We start from the raw sequence: 21865 nt of genomic DNA, 5'->3' as shown, positions 1-21865 counted from the left end.
TGGACAAATGACCAGGGAAGAGTATAAAAATATTGCTCGGGCATGCAGGAGTGAAATCAGGAAGGCCAAATCACACCTGGAGTTGCAGCTAGCAAGAGATGTTAAGAGTAACAAGAAGGGTTTCTTCAGGTATGTTAGCAACGAGAAGAAAGTCAAGGAAAGTGTGGGCCCCTTACTGAATGAGGGAGGCAATCTAGTGACAGAGGATGTGGAAAAAGCTAATGTACTCAATGCTTTTTTTGCCTCTGTCTTCACGAACAAGGTCAGCTCCCAGACTGCTTCACTGGGCAGCACAGCATGGGGAGGAGGTGACCAGCCCTCTGTGGAGAAAGAAGTGGTTCGGGACTATTTAGAAAAGCTGGACAAGCACAAGTCTATGGGGCCAGATGCGCTGCATCAAAGAGTGCTAAAGGAGTTGGCGGATGTGATTGCAGAGCCATTGGCCATTATCTTTGAAAACTCATGGCGATCCGGGGAAGTCCCGAACGACTGGAAAAAGGCTAATGTAGTGCCCATTTTTAAAAAAGGGAAGAAGGAGGATCCTGGGAACTACAGGCCAGTCAGCCTCACCTCAGTCCCTGGAAAAATCGTGCAGCAGGTCCTCAAGGAATCAATTCTGAAGCACCTAGAGGAGAGGAAAGTGATCAGGAACATTCAGCATGGATTCACCAAGGGCAAGTCATGCCTGACTAATCTAATTGCCTTCTATGACGAGATAACTGGCTCTGTGGATGAGGGGAAAGCAGTGGACGTGTTGTTCCTTGACTTTAGCAAAGCTTTTGACACAGTCTCCCACAGTATTCTTGCCAGCAAGTTAAAGAAGTATGGGCTGGATGAATGGACTATAAGGTGGATAGAAAGCTGGCTACATTTTCAGGCTCAACAGGTAGTAATCAATGGCTCTATGTCTAGCTGGCAGCCGATATCAAGTGGAGTGCCCCAAGGGTCGGTCCTGGGGCCGGTTTTGTTTAATATCTTCCTTAATGATCTGGAGGATGGTGTGAATTGCACCCTCAGCAAGTTTGCAGATGACACTAAACTGGGAGGAGTGGTAGATATGCTGGAGGGTAGGGATAGGATACAGAGGCCCCTAGACAAATTAGAGGATTGGGCCAAAAGAAATCTGATGAGGTTCAACAAGGACAAGTGCAGAGTCCTGCCCTTCGGACAGAAGAATCCCATGCACCGCTACAGACTAGGGACCGAATGGCTCGGCAGCAGTTCTGCAGAAAAGGACCTAGGGGTTACAGTGGATGAGAAGCTGGCTATGAGTCAACAGTGTGCAGTTGTTGCCAAGAAGGCCAATGGCATTTTGGGATGTATAAGTAGGGGCATAGCGAGCAGATTGAGGGACGTGATCGTTCCCCTCTATTCAACATTGGTGAGGCCTCATCTGGAGTACTGTGTCCAGTTTTGGGCCCCACACTACAAGAAGGAGGTGGAAAAATTGGAAAACGTCCAGCAGAGGGCAACAAAATTGATTAGGGGACTGGAACACATGACTTGTGAGGAGAGGCTGAGGGAACTGGGATTGTTTAGTCTGCGGAAGAGAAGAATGAGGGGGGATTTGATAGCTGCTTTCAACTACCTGAAAGGGGGTTCCAAAGAGGATGGATCTAGACTGTTCTCAGTGGTAGCGGATGACAGAACGAGGAGTAATGGTCTCAAGTTGCAGTGGGGGAGGTTTAGGTTGGATATTAGGAAAAACTTTTTCACGAGGAGGGTGGTGAAACACTGGAATGCGTTACCTAGGGAGGTGGTGGAATCTCCTTCCTTAGAAGTTTTTAAGGTCAGGCTTGACAAAGCCCTGGCTGGGATGATTTAGTTGGGAATTGGTCCTGCTTTGAGCAGGGGGTTGGACTAGATGACCTTCTGAGGTCCCTTCCAACCCTGATATTCTATGATTCTATGATTCTATCATGAATATAGAGTCAAGGGATGTATAGGGAAGAAATTCGCTAACTGCTGGAGAGCAATGTTAGCAGCTGGGGTGATAAATGAAAGTTCATTAGAAAGAGAAGGCAGAAAATACCGGAAATAAACCATTAGCTGCACAGCTGATGTGAAGTGTAGATTTTGTTTTCTACTGCTGCGGAAGAAGAGACCGTACAAACAGGGCGGCCCGCATCTCACAGGCAGGGGGACTCATCTTCTCAGCTGGAGATTAGCTGGAGCAGCCAGGAGAATATTAAACTAGCAACACCAGGGTAGGGTGCCAAGGAGGCAAATGTGGTTCAAATTCAAACATGCCACGTGGCAAACAAAAGTGAATCAACGTGGAAAAGATTGTGAAGAGAAGAATGAAAGAGTTCAAAATTTCATATACACCAATGCTAGGAGTCTAGGGACCAAGCAAGAGGAATAGGGAATTCTCACTGGTGAGAAAAAATTTAATATAACTGCCATGTAAATAAGGCCTGGAGCCATACATTGAATGAGAAGGATAAAAAGAAATATTGAATAACTACCCACTCACTGAATGTGAGAAGGCATCCAGTGGAAAACATAGCATGTAATCAATATTATACAACGTGTCTGCACAGAAGGGTCCCAAATTAAAGGTTGCACAGGCAGCCTTAACGGTGGAATGAATCTCATGATTGGAATGTTACAGTCACTGGTTATACCTATTTAGGAAGGACAGAGTGGGCAAAAGAGGTATGGGGGAGGAGACACCTACATTAGGTATACATTCATAACTCAGAACCACTGGGTCTTGAATACACGTGGAGAGTGTGTTAACTAACAGAGCCCGGGGGATGGGAGGGAAAGGGTGGTACTGCTGGAGGAGACATGCACGTGAACTCCTCCCATCATCTTGAACTCTGGGGGAAGGGAAGCTGCATCATTTGGGCTGTTTGAACTCTGAAGGGCCAGAGACTCTAGACTGAAGCCAGAGATCCCCGGGGCTGTTGCCTGGGGCTGCCCTGAAAATCCCTGCCACAAGAGAGTGCTGCTGGAGAAGACGGCCCAGAGGTGGCCACAATAATCAGAACGTGTGTTTTCGGAACGTGTGTGACCAGAATCTCATTCGTTCGCAGCAGCAGCCGGGCTGGGTTTGATTGTTTGCTGGGGCTGTTCTGTTTTAACCTTTGAGATACAGGGTGAGTTTGTATGCCAAGAAGAGACTGTAAAGAACGCTCTGGCCCACATCCTCAGGGAAAAGGCTAGTTGGGACCTAACAAGTCTTTTCAGTCTGTACCCAGCATGATTGCATGACTCAGAACATCCCAGCCCACCAGTGTAAATCCTCTTGCATTATTGCTTCCAAACAGTGATTCATCCTGCATTGCGCTCCCGGTTAGAAAGCTCAGCCTCCCTACTGAGCACCTCCGGGCATCTGCAGTGTCACGCTCTCTCGTCCTGCTCCCCAGAGATCCTGGCAGGAGCCTATCTATCAATGATGATCCAGAATGGAAAGGTGCCTGTACAAAACACTAGCACAACCCTGATGAACTGTCCTGTGAAGCAGAACTGTAGGCAAAGTCAATGGGGCTGTAATAGGCCAGATCCTTATGTCAGGCACCTTGGGGGAGCATAGTGAGAGGCTCTCTAATTCTACACGTACTCCTTGTTTTCCTAGGGCTAACCTGGTTCTGTGAACAGAGCTCTCATGTTACTGAAGATGATCTAAAACACAGAGTTATGATTATTCTCATTTAAGTGCTGGGCACGTGTTGGGTGCTATACACGGTTGAGTATCCAGCCCTGCTATAATCAGCCCATTCTGCCTCCGGACAGGCACAGCCCTGCTCTGGGTCCTTAGTGAACTGAAACGCAACGGCCCCAGCATGGCCTCCTGAAGTGCCGAGCTCCCTCTATACATCCCCTTTGCTAGTCATTGTATACACCGGCTTCCACACTCATAGAATCATGGAATCTCAGGGCCAGAAGGGACCTCAGGAGGTCATCTAGTCCCACCCCCTGCTCAAAGCAGGACCAATCCCCAACTAAATCCCCAACTCTGGCCAGCCGACAGAGTCAAGCCTTTATGGGGGTGCAGCGTCTTTTCCACACATCCCTCCACCCTACAGAAAGCCATTCCCCAGATCGGGCTTCTGCTCCTAGATTTCAGGATTTCTGGGGTGAGGTTGAGTAGCCCACTCCCCCTCTTTCCCCCATAGCTTCAATGCTTAGCTTGGCTTGGGGCGAGCCCAGGGGCTTTGCTCCGCCCCCAGCTTGGGACAAAGACAGAGAAGACACAGATGTGTCACCAGAGAGGGTCTCTGTCCATTGGATCAGCTCACTGGGGACGTAATCAATATGCGGTTGCCTGTAATCGAGATTGGGCAGCTCTTCATAGAATCATAGAACCATAGAATATCAGGGTTGGAAGGGACCCCAGAAGGTCATCTAGTCCAACCCCCTGCTCAAAGCAGGACCAATTCCCAGTTAAATCATCCCAGCCAGGGCTTTGTCAAGCCTGACCTTAAAAACCTCTAAGGAAGGAGATTCTACCACCTCCCTAGGTAACGCATTCCAGTGTTTCACCACCCTCTTAGTGAAAAAGTTTTTCCTAATATCCAATCTAAACCTCCCCCATTGCAACTTGAGACCATTACTCCTCGTTCTGTCATCTTCTACCATTGAGAACAGTCTAGAGCCATCCTCTTTGGAACCCCCTTTCAGGTAGTTGAAAGCAGCTATCAAATCCCCCCTCATTCTTCTCTTCTGCAGACTAAACAATCCCAGCTCCCTCAGCCTCTCCTCATAAGTCATGTGCTCTAGACCCCTAATCATTTTGTTGCCCTTCGCTGGACTCTCTCCAATTTATCCACATCCTTCTTGTAGTGTGGGGCCCAAAACTGGACACAGTACTCCAGATGAGGCCTCACCAGTGTCGAATAGAGGGGAACGATCACGTCCCTCGATCTGCTCGCTATGCCCCTACTCTTCCAGTCAGACTCACTGTAGCCCATCTCCATTTAATCACAGGAACACCATTACCCTCTGCTGGAGCCAGTCTCTAGGGCGCAGGATGCTCGAGCCCCCACAGGAGTTTCAACCCTGCCCAGGGGAAAATCCCCTCTTGGAGAAGAGCAGCCAAGCACGTTTGCTGCAGGGGGTGGGCAGAGTTCTGCCCCCTCCCCTCAGAAGCTGGGAGAGTTTGGGGGGAGGGGGGTGGAAGAGCCTGGGTAGCTCTGCCCCCACCTCCCGCCTGGACACTGGATAGAGCTTCCGATTGTCAGAAACGCGGATAAAACACCCCCTCTAATAAAACCCATGAAATCAGCGTTTATACAGCACACAATGGAAAAACACTGGAAATAGCCACGTGTATCTAAGGTCTTGCACAAAGCAGGAACGCGCACTGCGGGGGTATGACTCCTGACTCCTCCTGGTGCCCTCTGAAGGTTCCCTAGTACACTCTGACATAGCGCCGTTTGCAACTATATTAAAGCCCCTAGGGAACATTACAAGCAATTACACGTTACAGTATTGTAATGAGGGGCACTTACCTCCTGAGCACCTCCTAGCAGCTGGGTGTGGTACTGCAGCCCTTTTCTGCACCCTGCCAGCTGAACTCAGTTGGTCTTCTGTGGCTTTGCCCTCTGGCTAGTCCCATTATCCTCACCAGGGTCTTCAGGCCTGGATATGGGCCCTTTAAATTCAGCCCTTTGTTCAGGCTCTCAAATAAGCCCTGTACCCTTCTTGGGGTTTTTGCCACTGTGGCCTGTAGGGGAATCTGGACTCACCCACTACTCCAGGCTCCAGCCCAGGGACCATATAAACAGCAGCCACATACTGCTCAATTTCAGTTGGTTGCTGCTTCTTCCCTAGTCCTCTTCTCACCTGGCCCCTTTTAGCTTCACCCATAACTCAAGGTTAAGGTTCTTAGGTCCTCTCCCCCTGCAAACCCAGCTAAGTAAAATGCATCCAGACATCAGCTCCAGTTAACCCTCAAGCTTCTTTAGCCAGAGAGGAACCTGGAGCGCCTACCCCAGCCCTAGCAAGAAACTGACCTGCTAAACTCCTACAGCTCCTTTTATCTGAGCCTCCTGGGCTCAGATTGGCTGCTTCCATGAGGCCGCCCTAGGACCCACCTTCCCTGTTCCTTTCCTGTCACTTTGCTGTTTCGGAGCTGGGGGAGCTGGAGGACGGGGGGTGGGGGGTTGCAGAGGAGTACCGGGCTCCTGCAGGGAGCCAAAAAAGCCAAGTACATCCCCTCACAAGCACGTATAAACAGAAAGCCCCCCAAAAACCTGATTTCTGGACATCTGAATAAGCTCAACAATTGCTAAAAATAACCCTGAAAAATTAAATGTCTGAACCCGGAAAACCAGAAGCCCTACTAACGGGTCAGTCTGTGCTCCCCCTCCTGCCTTCCACACCAGGCCCGAGAGTGGGGCGAGGGTTCCCTCAAGCTGCACCTCCCTGCCCGAGGCCTGGGATGAGAAAGAGGAGGAGCCCACTGCAGTTGCCCCCCAGCCCGTAAGGCCTCACAACAACTGGAGGAACAGAGGTGTGCTGAGGGCAAGTGGCAGATGTGGGGCTTGGGAGGGCAGAATCGATGGGTGGCTGCGGAGCTAGGCTGCTGGGGTATTGGGGATACATCAGTTGCAGGGATGTGCAGGTGCGGAGCTGGCAGGGTCACACTGAATGAGTTAAAATATTTGGATTTGGAAGAAGCTTGACTCATGGCACCATCTTTTATACAAAGCTGTGGGACTGGAGAGCTCCTGCAATGGGAGTAAGGGATTGTCAAAATCAAAAGATGGGTCAAAAACAAGACTTTAATTTTTAAAAAAATCTCATGTTTTTGGGGGTCAATCTCATTAGTTTTGAGGACCTGGCCCATGAGTTTTTGGGGCTGGCAATCCTGAAGTTACTGGGCCAAATGCAGGCACCCAAACTGCTTCAACCCTGCCCTGCCCATGTTCCTGTCTTTCTTCTTTTCTGACTTAGGGTATTATCCTGCAAACCCTGAGGCGTGTGGACTACATACACTGCACACACCCCTAGCACTGGTATAAATAGCTGTGTAAACAAGTTGGTGCTTAAGTGAGTAAAGACACACCAGAACCTCCCATGTCTCCGTTGCTATTTTTAGCTGTGTAGCATCCCACTGCCTCCCTGTTGCCAGAGGCTTTACCCACTGTAGTGAAAGCTCTGGCCGCGGGAAAAGCCTCTAGCAAGGGGGAGGCAACGGGGAAAGGCTCGTTAGAGCTGCCCTGGGGCTACAAATGGGGGGACAATACACTCGTGTCCTCACAAGGCGAAGGGGCTGGTTTAAGCCTTCCCTTCTGCAACCACAGAGCATGGCCCAGGGGCTAATTTCCAGTCATAATGAAACACAAATATTCTTAACACTGGCCCAGAGGGCCACGAATTTGAGCCTCAAACCCAGGCGAGCCCCAGGGAGCTTCTCCCTCCTCCTCCCATAGTTCACCTCCTGTCCCCATAACTCATTGTACTGCCTCAGTCTCCCTCCTACTCATACATTTCTCTGCTATGCCTTTGTCTCCATCTCCCTTGTGTACCTTGCAGACTCCTCAGTGTCTTGTACTTCAGCCCCACAATGGTAGTCATCTTTACTAAGGGCAAACTCACTTCCACATGCCAAGGCAGTAGGGAAATGGCAGCCATCTTTACTGAGGGTAGCCCTTGACTTGTTTCCCATTGAAGATTATGGGAAATGGAAGCCATTTTGAATAAGGTCTAGAATCATGAACAGCAATCATTGACTTTGCTCAGTTACCATATGTGACCCGGGGTGCCTGGGGCAGCCCTCACTGAAAATGCCAAGGCCAGGGTAGGCTGCAAAAAGGAGAGCAGATTCTCCCAAAAACTAGTGGTCAACACTGAAATTAGACTCATCATCCAGTCACAAACTGTGCTCCTGATTCCGCACACTGGTTATCAAGAAGCTAAGAAAGAAAGCACACAGCCCCCTTTATTGCGTTCCAGTTCCCTGGCTCCCAATCAGCCCATAGGTCCAGTAAGGTGAGGAGTTACTTAAAAACTCTGCTCACTTATATAATATGTCCTTCTGACCCCAAAGGGCCAGCCACATTCCCAGATCAATATTAGTTTGGATCTTACCCAAAATACCACACTGCAAGCCAATCATTTAACGTCTAAAACTAAAAGGTTTATTATAAAAGAAAGAAAGAACAAGAAAAGAGTTGTTAAATGGTAAAGCAGTCACATACATAAGACTTCAAAGTCCATATATCAAGTTCTTAGCAGCGTTGGTGAGTTTGCTGGCTTGAAAGTCCCTCTGGAACACATCCACAGCTTGGATGGGTCTGTCAGTCCTTTGTTCAATGCTTCAGTGTACAGAGAAGTTGATCCAGAGGTAGGAAGCAGGATTGAAGACAAAATGGAGATGATGCAGCTGCCTTTTTATAAACTTTGCCATGTGGCTTGTACTTCCTCTGTCCCAAGCACAAACTCACAGCACATGGCATGGAAAACCCTTGGAGTTCCCTGTCCATAGGCATGCCCCTACAAGTCCTGTAGCCCCTGGCTCCTTTCAATGGATTCTTTTTATAGCTGATGACCCTTGATGGGCCATTGAACAGGCTAGATAGTGCTGATCCCCATCTGTCTTTGGGGGTTCCCCAGAAACACAGTCCAAGTTTGAAATACAGATATACTACACATTCATAACTCACTACACAAAGACGGTACAAACAAATAAACAAGATCATCACACTGGGCAAATCATAACATTTTCACCAATACCTTACATGGTGTAGCTGGTAAGATTTCTTGCAATTTTACAGTATGGGTATTAACAGTATTATAAAGTGTTCCACATATTCCATACAGCATCACACAACGTATGTTCAAATGCAGCATGTGCATGAGTTTCAATGCTACGGGAGGTTAGAAGGATTAATAACAAAACCATTGGTTTGCTAACGAGGAGCCAGAGATAGAGGAGACGTGGGGTGAAGGCCATTTTAACTTAAACCGATGACCAATTTACTTGAAAACTCCCAAAGAAGCGGCGCCGTGCTCAGGGAGCACATGTTGTCAATTTGGAGAGGACACACTTGATCATTCAAAGAGGTTGAGCCCATCAGCCTCAATGCAGCCTCTGCTATAGAGGTGTCAACTGTGCCTCCATAAAGCAGATAACATACAGCACAGGTACAGCAAAACAGGGCTTTCCAATGAGCTCCTCATCCCACCCTCTCTGCCACAGGCTAACCCTAATATTCACAGAATATTCCACAACGTCGGCTCAGGAAGCACATTTGAGTAACAGTCCCTGACTGACCTAAACTAGCACAAACCTGGAAAGTGTCCCTAGAGGCTAAAGCTCCGTCCCGGGCGCTCTCCTTTGGGCCTATGGAGCATGGCACAGGAGCAGCACAATGGATCATGCTGAGCTGAGACCGTCTTTCAGAAAAAGGCTCGTGAACATAAACCAGATGAGGCGAGACGGGTTCAGTGGGATTACTTGCCAGAGTGAGGACGCTTGCTTGTCCTGCGGGGTCAATGGCTCACCGCCGCAGTGACTATCCAGCAGGTACAGAGCTGCAGTAAATCAATGCACTAACGCCTCTGGGGGAATTTTAGTTGGAAAAAAAAAAAAGTGACTTTCCATTTAGTAAAGAGCCACTCTTCACAGTGTAGCACCACCGCCATTTTGTATTTTAAAAAATTAATTCCAGTCACGTATGGTCACTTAGCAAACAACCCCGACATTTTTATTTTAAACACTGTTATAGAAGGGAAAAGCAGCTCAGAATTTATTTAACTTTTGTGAACTGCAGGCACTTCTCCAGGGCTAGAACTTTGTTTCAACCTTCTGAATATTAAGAGCTCAGCTATCGGCCCCCAAATGAGAGAATTTACGTGGAGGTGCTAAGAGAACTCCGACTACAGCCATCTGTAACCCAGTACATGTGCCACACCACAATCCTGAGACATGCACATATAAACGGAATGCCTCTGCTTTTCCTCTCTGGGAGCTGTTTGAAACATTATCTTGGAAACCTGATCTCTAATTATCATTTCAAAATGAATCATCAGCAAACAAGCTGCACGACTCTCTCCAGAGCACTGGGCTTTGGTGATGCTTTATTTCTGACCTTAAATTAGCCCCCGTTTCACCTGCTTGAGCTTCAGTTCTAGTTCTGGCTTTCCTGGAATGAACAGCAGTTCCACCAGGTCCTTCTCTGTGGTGAGTGTTCTCCATTAGCTGCAGGTAGAAGCAGGACAGCTCCCCGTCCTGGTGCTCTTGGAAAGAGAAGTTGATCAGTCTTTGTCTCTAGGAGACACAGCCGTGCTTTTGTTTGATGAGATGCAGACACTGCAGTTTGCAGGAGTGTTTGGCTCCCAGGATCTGATAGGAAGGTGGCTGACGTGGCCTCTAGAGTAGTTGTTTCTTCTCCTGAGCTGTTGGACACAGACCAGATTTGCATATTTATCCTCCAGTGCTGCTGTAGCACAGGGCTGATGCTCACCGAGGTCTTGGCCACCACCTTGCTCAGGATTCTCAGTAAAGATTTGCATGAGAATAACCCCAATAAAGAAAAACAGCCACCTCTTGACTGGGTCTGCCTCCTGGCGTGGCAGGTATCTCCTCACCTGGGACGGATACAGCACTCTCCTGGGTTTCCTGCTTCTCTTTGCTGACTGGCCTGGAGATTTCCCAGCTGCTGTCTTAGCAAACCTCGGCTTGGGAAGACCCTTCAGTGTGCTTTCCACCAGTCCTGTTCTGGAGAAAAGGTTCTCTCCAGTGAAGGACATCTCCTTAGCAGCCCCCACACACAGCCTGCAGGGGGAGTTCTGGAACCTATTTGAATTCTAGAGATTAAGAGTTTTTGCTCAAGAGCTTTTTCTGGTTTTAAAAAATGCAGCTCAGTAAAATAATAGAGCTTTTATATATTTGTTAAAGCAGCTGCCAAGAACTGACCTCCTGGAGTGATTTGTGTCTCTTTCGGGGGAGCTCTTATCTGATTTCACTCCCCATTCCCACGTGTGCTATAAATACTTTGCTGAGTGAAGTTGTCATGGGAGGAGTTCATCTGACTCACAAGCAACACCTGAATGCAATGCATCTACCCCAAACATTAGTATGTCTGCCCATGTGTGTTTAAAATAAGCAGAGACATAAGAACACACTTCAAGTCCTGGCATTTTCACTTCCATCTATCCCATGGCCCTTTCATTGCCTCAAGAAGCTTCCCTGCTTTTGAAAGAGCATCCCTCACCTTATTAGCCACTGCCTTCTTTTCTGCAATAAGTATTGCCTGTAGCTAACAGGGAATGAGTATTTCTCTCTGTGCATAGGGGAACTGCAAGTTTACCCATCCTGCTCTCTCATCCCCTTGTTAGCCAGCATGTCTTATGACCCTGGGCAGCCCACTCCCTTTGATGGCCCTTTGCTGTCCTGATTAAGCCTCGGCAGGAAGACAGGCACTGAGCCCTGCCTGTGGCCACTTTAGGTTGAAATGTGACTGGAAAAGGAAAAAGAAACCTTGCGTTTGGGTTCTTTTTGTTTCTTTAGGCTGGATAAAAGGGCTTGAAAGGGGGGAGGGCCTGGGGAATGTGGTGCAGAGAAGGCTCCAGCAGTCCCTAGCATCTTTAGCACCATGTTAGAAGGTGTGACTGACACTGGCTAAGGCCCTGCCACACTGAGGCTTCCCGCTGCACTCGCGCTGGTTCAGCTGCACTGGTGGAAACAGCAGTAGGAGTCTGGTCAAATTTCCTAGTGTGAACGAGACCTGAATTTCTAATGTAGAAACCAACAGGAGAATAGCCAGAAAAGCCCATTTTTAGAAACAGAATCCTTCCCACCCTCTGGAGCTATCATCATAAAGAAGCAGCAAAGGCCACAAGCCCAAATTTTAAAATACTTTTGCAGGTTGCCTTTAATCATAGAATCATAGAATATCAGGGTTGGAAGGGACCTCAGGAGGTCATCTAGTCCAACCCCCTGCTCAAAGCAGGACCAGCACCAACCAAATCATTTCAGCCAAGGCTTTGTCAAGCAGGGCCTTAAAAAAATGCTGTGATCTCTAATGTATTGCTCTCAAGGTGCGAGTTAACAGCACTGACTGCTGTACGGAGCGGACACAGCTCAGTGTTGTAGGTGTGGTGGTTGCAGAGACCAAAGGTCAGACCCCTCCTCTTGGGAGGTGGGGCTCTGGAATGCAGGGGGCAGATCAGATGGCGGCAGGTTCTGGTTTCTGTGTTATGTAAAGCGGAAATACAAATATAGTTATTAGCCACACGCTCTCGTTGCTTTTAATGCGAAGAACAACACAGTTGTTACGTAAACAGCTCCCCCCTGCCCCCGCAAGGACCTGAACTGAGACGCTCCATTCATTTCCCTTGGAACCCTGACCATCTCTCAGATGGTAACATTTCATCATTAATTAGATGAGCCAGAGAACCAGTGACTTTGAAATCCCATCCCATTTTGTGATGGTTCCTTCTGGCATTGGAACCTTTGAATCCCATTCACCACACCCCGCCATCCATCACTCAAGCAGCCATACAGGGGAGGTTGTGCTTTGCTTTGCATCATGGCTCTGTTACTTTTGCAAATCCAAGGCAACTCCTGGGTGAAGTTCAGGCCAGTTGTTTCTGACAGATAGTTCCTCTAGGCAGAAAATCTCACATTCCTAGCTGAGTATTTACTACTGAGGTACAGCCAAGGGGATAAAAATAGAATTAATTGGTAATTTTTTTCCTGCAACATGATGTAAAGTCTGAGGCAAAAGATGTTGCTTCCAAAATAATCCAACCAATTATTTCAATTAAATCCAATCATAGCAGAGCAGTCCCTAGAGGAAACATATTTTGGCTAAGGAATAGCCCCAAACAACCCCTAGCACTCCCTGCGCTTCCACCACTTACCCAATATATTAATCATAATGGGCCTAAAAATTGTCTCCTTATTTGAACAAAATCCCCAGTCAGCAATCTGTCCAGGCAGCGTCTCAGCTCCAGCCCTTGCTCAGAACACCAGAGTCTCATGTCAGCAGCGGTGCCAAACCGAAACATTCCAAAAGCAGCAGGCAGGGCCTAAATCATGAGATTGGTTTAAAAATCATGAAATTACTTTTTAAAAATAATAATAAATATGGGGTTCTTTTCTTTGCCTTCTGGCGTCTGAGCATTTAGGCAGCAGTGTAGTCTAACACACAAATGGATCATTCAGGGGATTAGTAATGAGGATCCTTCCACTCCCAGGCCTCTGGTTCCAGCCCAGCTGAGTTCAACAGAGTAAATTTTGCCACCAAGAACTCACAGACTTATAGACCTTAAGGTCAGAAGGGACCATCAGGATCATCTAGTCCGACCTCCTGCACATCACAGGCCGCAGAGCCTCACCCACCCAGTAGACCCATAACCTCTGGTGGAGTTACTGACGTACTCAAATTGTGATTTAAAGACTTCAAATTACAGAGAATCCACCATTTATTCGAGTTCAGACCAGCCAGTGACCCATGCCCCACACTGCAGAGGAAGGCAAAGACCCCCCCTGAGTCTTTAGTAATCTGACCTGGGGAAAAATTCCTTCCTGACCCCAGATATGGTGATCAGTTAGACCCTGAGCATGATGTGTGTGAAATGAGGTGGGGGGGGGGTCTCTGTTTAGTTCCCAGTGAGCATGTTTCCACAGCACATATTAGCGCCCACGGTTCGTGTTCATTGATCACCAGGATGACATTCTCAGCCCAGTGAGAAGGGACTTAATAAGCCATTCTTACTTATCTCCACTTTCAGCCCTAGGCATGGCCCCTTCGGGTCAGCGTGAGGAACGCTGGAGGAGGGAGGTGATATGACGTGATGGAAACTTGCCCTGATGCTGCTTTGCAGTACCTGCCCTCTAAATAAAAAGAGGCATTAACTCAATCAGGTTGTTAATGCACCCCACTTCACCAGCACTCACGTCAACCACACCAGGCTTCATCAGTGCCCTGGGCTAGAATCTGGGCTGCTAGGGCCTCCATGCAAAGCAGTACGTGAACTCTGCCCTGTTTCCTTCCTTCCATGAGATACCACAGTTTGGGGCTGCCAGTCAATTGAGGTATCTTTGCAGCCAGACCCACCAGACTGCAGCCCCTGCCCGGCAGGAACAGCCACTCAATGAAACAGGTATAAAGATAGTTTTGACGAATTTGTCCAACTAGGCACAGGGAATGCTCAATACCAGCTATGTCTTGTCTTTTAGGGCCTGCCTACATGGGAAGATTAGTCTGTGCACACTACATGACCTGGTCCATACAATGCAAAGGCTTAACTGGGAGATTAATACTTATTCTCTAAACCACCGTAAAAGTGTATGAAGTTCTTTGCATATTGAGTTAGTGCAGACTAATGTCTGTGTGCACACGCTGCTCTTTTGCACGAACACAACAATGCATCAACTGCTATCCCATGCTGCTTTGCATGATGCCAGGACTTACCTGTCTGTTTCCCTGTGTGCCCTTTACTGGGGTCCTTTTACCTGGACGTCACCACACCTCAGAAGGCTAGGATCAGTTGGTTTGCTCCTGGAGCTGCATTCTTCAGCATTCCAGCCGAGCTATTGCTATTGTTATTGCCAGCATTACACCATGAGTTGTGCAGAGGTCACTGATCTCCTTGCCATCAGGGGAGTTCAAGGTGCAGGCAGCCCTTTCCCAAACCCATTAGAATAGGTGGGATATAGAGCAATCTCTAAGAAGATGGCAGGGAAGGGTCTTTGCCAGGATCCTGTTCAGTACTGCAATAAGAGCAAGGAGCTGAAAAGCACAAGAAAACAAAGGACAAAAACAGGGCCTCCAGCCGGGCTCCTGCTACCTGTCCCTGCTAGGAGAAACAGGACTGCATTTTCTCCCGGGACACCACCACCGAACCCTAGTTGGCTGTGGACAGCGCTGAAGGCACCAAGGAGACTCCAGACACTGGGGTCGACCAAGATTCAGATAAGGAGGTGATTTCCCAGAGATCCAGGATCTCATTGCTTCACAAGAGCCTGAACCAGACCCAGAGGACACTGTGGGGCAAGGACCTCAGCCAGTAAGTATCTTTCTTTTTGTACGTTAAATTACTCTGTATTATTCATTATTGTTATTAGATGCTGTGAAAAGCAGCTGGGGTTTGTTTTGTTCCAGGTGCCCGATGGACACAGCCAGTTTGGGCGGATGTGAACTAGGTGCCTTTCTGAGCTCTAACCCCCCCACACCACCCATCCCCAGTCCCAGCCCACCTCCTAGCCAATCCCTACTACCCTCTGCCCACATACTCAAAATAGCGACTGTACCAGGGGAATTCGGCTCTGAAGCACAGTGCTGCTTGCAAATAAAACAATTTACTGCCCCAGCCATGCCAAACCCAGACAATCGTTACGCGCCTTTTTTCTGTGCAGACGCCATACCATGGCAAGCATGGAGCCCGCTCAGATCACTTTGGCAATTAGGAGCACATTAAACACCACGCGCATTATCCAGCAGTATATGCAGCACCGGAACCTGGCAAAGTGATACGGGGCGAGTAGGTGAGTGCGGTAACGTGAGTGATGAGGACATGGACACAGACTTCTCTCAAAATACAGGCCCTGGCAATGTGGGCATCATGGTGCTAATGGGCCAGGTTCATGTGGTGGAACGCTGATTCTGGGCTCGGGAAACAAGCACAGATTGGTGGGACTGCATAGTGTTGCAGGTCTGGGACGATTCCCAGTGGTTGCGAAACTTTCGCATGCATAAGGGCACTTTTATGGAATTTTGTGACTTGCTTTCCCCTGCCCTGAGGCGCAAGAATACCAAGATGAGAGCAGCCCTCACAGTTGAGAAGCGAGTGGCGATAGCCCTGTGGAAGCTTGCAATGCCAGACAGCTACCGGTCACTCGGGAATCAATTTGGAGTGGGCAAATCTACTGTGGGGGCTGCTGTGATGCAAGTAGCCAACGCAATCAAACATCTGCTGATATCAAGGGTAGTGACCCTGGGAAATGCGCAGGTCATAGTGGATGGCTTTGCTGCAATGGGATTCCCTAACTGTGGTGGGGCCATAGACGGAACCCATATCCCTGTCTTGGCACCGGAGCACCAAGCCGGCGAGTACATAAACCGCAAGGGGTACTTTTCAATAGTGCTGCAAGCACTGGATCACAAGGGACGTTTCACCAACATCAACGTGGGATGGCCGGGAAAGGTACATGACGCTCGCATCTTCAGGAACTCTGGTCTGTTTCAAAAGCTGCAAGAAGGGACTTTATTCCCAGACCAGAAAATAACCGTTGGGGACTTGAAATGCCTATATGTATCTTTGGGGACCCAGCCTACCCCTTAATGCCATGGCTCATGAAGCCATACACAGGCAGCTTGGACAGTAGTCAGGAGCTGTTCAACTACAGGCTGAGCAAGTGCAGAATGGTGGTAGAATGTGCATTTGGACGTTTAAAGGCGCGCTGGCGCAGTTTACTGACTCGGTTAGACCTCAGCGAAACCAATATTCCCACTGTTATTACTGCTTGCTGTGCACTACATAATATCTGTGAGAGTAAGGGGGAGACGTTTATGGCGGGGTGGGAGGTTGAGGCAAATCGCCTGGCTGCTAATTTCGCACAGCCAGACACCAGGGCGGTTAGAAGAGCACAGGTGGGCGCGGGGCGCATCAGAGAAGCTTTGAAAACCAGTTTCATGACTGGACAGGCTACAGTGTGAAAGTTCTGTTTGTTTCTCCATGATGAAACCCACCGCCCCTTGGTTCACTCTGCTTCCCTGTAAGCTAACCACCCTCCCCTTCTCCCTTCGATCACTGCTGTCAGAGGCAATAAAGTCATTGTTGCTTCACATTCATGCATTCTTTATTCATTCATCACACAAATAGGGGGATAACTACCAAGGTAGCCCGGGAGGGGTGGTGGAGGAGGGAAGGACAAGGCCACACAGCACTTTAAAAGTTTAAAACTTTAAAACTTATTGAATGCCAGCCTTCTGTTGCTTGGGCAATCCTCTGGGGTGGAGTGGCCAGGTGGCCGGAGGCCCCCCCACCACGTTCTTGGGCTTCTGGGTGAGGAGGCTATGGAACTTGGGGAGGAGGGCGGTTCGTTACACAGGGGCTGTAGCAGCGGTCTGTTCTCCTGCTGCCTTTCCTGCAGCTCAGCCATACGCTGGAGCATATTGGTTTGATCCTCCAGCAGCCTAAGCATTGAATCCTGCCTCCTCTCATCACGCTGCCACCACATTTGAGCTTCAGCCCTCTCTTCAGCCCGCCACTTACTCTCTTCAGCCCGCCACCTCTCCTCCTGGTCATATTGTGCTTTCCTGCACTCTGACGTTGTCTGCCTCCACGCAGTCCTCTGTGCTATGTCAGTGTGGGAGGACACCATGAGCTCAGAGAACATTTCATCACGAGTGCGTTTTTTTCGCCTTCTAATCTTCACTAGCCTCTGGGAAGGAGAAGATCCTGTGATCATTGAAACACATGCAGCTGGTGGAGAAAAAAAAAGAGGCAGTGGTATTTAAAAAGACACATTTTCTAGAACAATGGCTACACTCTTTCACGGTAAACCTTGCTGTTAACATTACATACACGGCACATGTGCTTTCGTTCCAAGGTCGCATTTTGCCTCCCTGGACCACGTGGCTAGCCCCTCACCCCCCCCCCCCCCCGCCCCGGCTAACAGCGGGGAACATTTCTGTTCAGCCAGAGGCAAACAGCCCAGCAGGAACGGGCACTTCTGCATGTCCCCTTAAGAAAAGCACCCTATTTCAACCAGGTGACTATGAATGATATCACTCTCCTGAGGATAACACAGAGAGATAAAGAAGGGATGTTGTTTGAATGCCAGCAAACATACACTGCAATGCTTTGTTCTACAATGATTCCCGAGTACGTGCTACTGGCCTGGTGTGGTAAAGTGTCCTTGGTGGGTGGAATAAGGCTGCCCTCCCCAGAAACCTTTTGCAAAGGCTTTGGGAGTACATCCAGGAGAGCTGCAAATGCCAGGGCAAATTAATCATTAAACATGCTTGTTTTTAAACCATGTATAGTATTTTAAAAGGTACACTCACCAGAGGTCCCTTCTCCACCTGGCGGGTCCGGGAGGCAGCCTTGGGTGGGTCCGGGGGGACTGCCTCCAGGTCCAGGGTGAGAAACAGTTCCTGGCTGTCGAGAAAACCGGTTTCTCCGCTTGCTTGCTGTGAGCTATCTACAACTTCATCATCATCATCTTCCTCATTCCCAAAACCTACTTCTGTGTTGCCTCCATCTCCATTGAAGGAGTCAAACAACACGGCTGGGGTCGTGGTGGCTGAACCCCCTAAAATGGCATGCAGCTCATCATAGAAGTGGCATGTTTGGGGCTCTGACCCGGAGCAGCCGTTTGCCTCTCTGGTTTTCTGGTAGGCTTGCCTCAGCTCCTTAAGTTTCACGCGGCATTGCTTTGGGTCCCTGTTATGGCCTCTGTCCTTTATGCCCTGGGAGATTTTGACAAATGTTTTGGCATTTCGAAAACTGGAACGGAGTTCTGATAGCACGGATTCCTCTCCTCATAGAGCAATCAGATCCCATACCTCCCGTTCGGTCCATGCTGGAGCTCTTTTGCGATTCTGGGACTCCATCATGGTCACCTCTGCTGATGAGCTCTGCATGGTCACCTCTGCTGATGAGCTCTGGCCAGCGTGGCAAGCTGCAGGTGACCATGCAAACAGGAAATTGAAATTCAAAAGTTCTCAGGCCTTTTCCTGTCTACCTGGCCAGTGCATCTAAGTTGAGAGTGCTGTCCAGAGCGGTCACAATAGAGCACTCTGGGATAGCTCCCGGAGGCCAATACCGTCTAATTGCATCCACAGTACCCCAAATTCGACCCGGCAAGGCCGATTTAAGCGCTAATCCACTTGTCAGAGGTGGATTAAGGAAATCGATTTTAAGAGCCCTTTAAGTCGAAAAAAAGGGCTTCATCGTGTGGACGGGTGCGGGTTTACATTGATTTAACGCTGCTAAATTCGACCTAAACTCCTAGTGTAGACCAGGGCTTAGATAAAGGTTTCTTAGAAAAGCATGTAATTCTTACCTGTGTATTCCATGCCTAGGTACTATGGTGACAGATGCTGTAAGCAGGCAGACAGATAGCTACACTCTGGAGCAGTGAGTCGCAATGAGACCTGTAAGGGGGCCCAGGGCTGGAATACAAGTGTGTGCTGCAGGTCCAGACTGTAGTGCAGTGACACACTTGCCACGAGAAGAGGGGTTTGCACAGCCCCTGCCACTAGAGCGGGGTGAAGAACAGATTTTTCGGTTCACTGGAAATTCTGAAACATCTGAAAACATAATTTGGTGTAGAACCAAAAATGAAATTTTTTCCAAACTTTTGGCAAATTGAAAAGAAAAGAAAATGGTTTGGGGTTGAACGAAATCTTTTGTTTTAAAAAAAAATTTTTTTTAGATTTTTTACTATTTTTAAACATTTTTGATTAAAAAAAATAAAAGTAAAGGGAATTTTTAAATGAAAAGTCATTTTGGACCAAAAAATTGAAATGCGTCAGAAAATGTTAAAACATTTAGGGGGGGGGTTGGTAGGGTTTTTAGGTGAAGGGCGTTCAGCCAAAACAATCTGGTGAAAGAGACACAATTTTGCAAAATCTGTGTTGCCAAATCTGATTTTTCTCCAAAAAATGTTTCCTACATACAATTTCACCCAGCTCTAGCTGCCCCCATGCTGAGGGTCCAGAATGCTCAGGCCTTCATTTAGCGATTCACGTTCAGGTCCCCGACATCTCCCTTACTCCTTGAGTTCCCTCAAGCAGAGCAACTCAGAGTATTATGGAAGAAACAGGGGGAGCCAGGTGGAACCCTTCCCTCAACCTCTGCCCCAAAACCATGAATGCTCAATGCTATTCCTTTGTCTCTACTTTCTCATTGGTTCTTATTCCTTTAATGAAACCTAACGGGGTTCTGGTTTTGCATCAGGTTCTCTATGGAATCTCAATATTTTTGCCCCTTCTTTTGCAATAACCTCCACCAAGCAATTGCCTCAGCATTGTCCCCAGGAGGAGCCCACTGGCTGATAGTGATGCAATAATCCCATGCACATGTAAGGTTCAGAAACAGGTGTTGAGTCTGTACTTCTGCACAGCTAGCAGGGTAATAATAACCTGCTTCTAAATATAGAAAAATATAATTAGAGAATATAGAACCAAGGTGTTTTCAAATGCTGCCTGCCCCAATGCACAAGTATTTCCTTCAGGTGACCATAAATCCTTTGATTCAGATCTAGGCGTATACTCTAAAATTACCTCTCATAGTTATCAAACACATGAATCATTAGGGAGGGGAAAACATTAAGCTGGATTAAATGTTCATCTTTCAGCTGGGGTTTGCAGTCAGGAGTCCTGTCATTCACCAGCCATTCTCACAGAGCACCTAGATTAGAACAAGCGAGAGCATTATTTATACGGATAGTCATAATGTTGGATGAGTCACTGGCCATTGTGGTATATCCCAGCTAGTTTGTAGGGTGTGAATACAAAGGTGTATTCCATCACAACATGTCTGCCCTCCGTCTTCTCTTCTCCACACTAAACAAACCCAATTTTTTTCAATCTTTCCTTGCAGGTCATGTTTTCTAGACCTTTAATCATTTTTGTTGCTGTAATCTGGACTTTCTCCAATTCATTCACATCTTTCCCAAAATGTTGGGCCCAGATCTTGCCGTTTTTGTCAGGATTTCAGTTTGCCCTCCCTGTTCTCCTTCATACTCCATTTGCAAGATTAGAGCCATACCCCCATCTGACTCCTCCTCCTCCTCCTCCTGGCATTGTACTTGGTGTTTCCTATTATTTCTGGTTGGGCTAGAAGTACAGTGTTTCAGTTGATCTCTATGCAGTACCCTCACAGGACTTCCTTTCTCTGGTTGAATTGTAGAGACTGGAGGTTCTGGGTTTCTATGAGCATCTACCATGTAGAGACTTGACTTCCACTTATCCTATATTTTATTACTCCTTCAATGCTTATGGTTACATACCAGTACACGATCACCAGGTCTGATGAGAGCCCCCATAAGTCCTTTCTCTGCTTTGTGCTGTTTTGGGCTGTGCTGAGAGCAATTTCAGGCCATCCTTTGTCTTTCATGGTGACCTTTGATCCAGTCATCCAAGTTGGTCACATCTTCCTCCTTGGGACCTTCTTTGCTCAGGATGTCCAGTGGCAACCTGGGATCTCTCCCGAACATGAGGTAAAAGAGAGGGTAACCTGAGGAAGAGTGAACATGACCATTGTAAGTCAAAACTAACACAGGGAGGTGCTCCTTACATGTTCACTTCTTTTTGGGTGGAAGTGTCCTTAACATGCTGTGCATCGTCCTGTTAAATCTCTCACACTGAATTTTTCCTTGCAGGTGGTGGGGTGTTGTCTGATTCTGAGATATGTCATACAGTTTACACAATTTGGCGATAATCTCTGACTCAAACGTAATCTCAGACTTCCCTGGTCTGAATGCAATCATGATGGACAACCATAACATAGGAACCAGTGCTTTAGGAGAGCCTGGGCAGTCAGTATGGTTTCTGGTTGGAACAGCAATGGTAAACCAGGTAAACATGTCAGTGAGGGCTAATACGCTTTCATACCCATCTGAAGACCTTCCTTGCAGGGTGCAGTCCATTGCTACAACTCATACTGGGGCTGTAACGTTGGTGCAAGTTAAAGGAGCGCTGATACGAGGAAATACATCCTTGGCTAAGGCACATCGCTTGCACTGCTTAACCCAGCACTGGACATCATTAAATATAGTGGGCCAGTAATAACTTCTCACCTCAAGGGTGCTCCTATCTCCGAAATGCCCTCGGTGGTCATGTTTAGCCTTGTTAACTTGTTGAGTAGTGATACTGGTACTACCGGTTGCCACACCTCTTCTCCATCTCTTTGGTCATGTATCACCCAGAATAACACTCCATGGTGTAAC

This window comes from Chelonia mydas, chromosome 16, assembly GCF_015237465.2.
Source record: "Chelonia mydas isolate rCheMyd1 chromosome 16, rCheMyd1.pri.v2, whole genome shotgun sequence".
NCBI lineage: Eukaryota > Metazoa > Chordata > Testudines > Cheloniidae > Chelonia > Chelonia mydas.
This window is presented reverse-complemented; position numbering follows the sequence as displayed.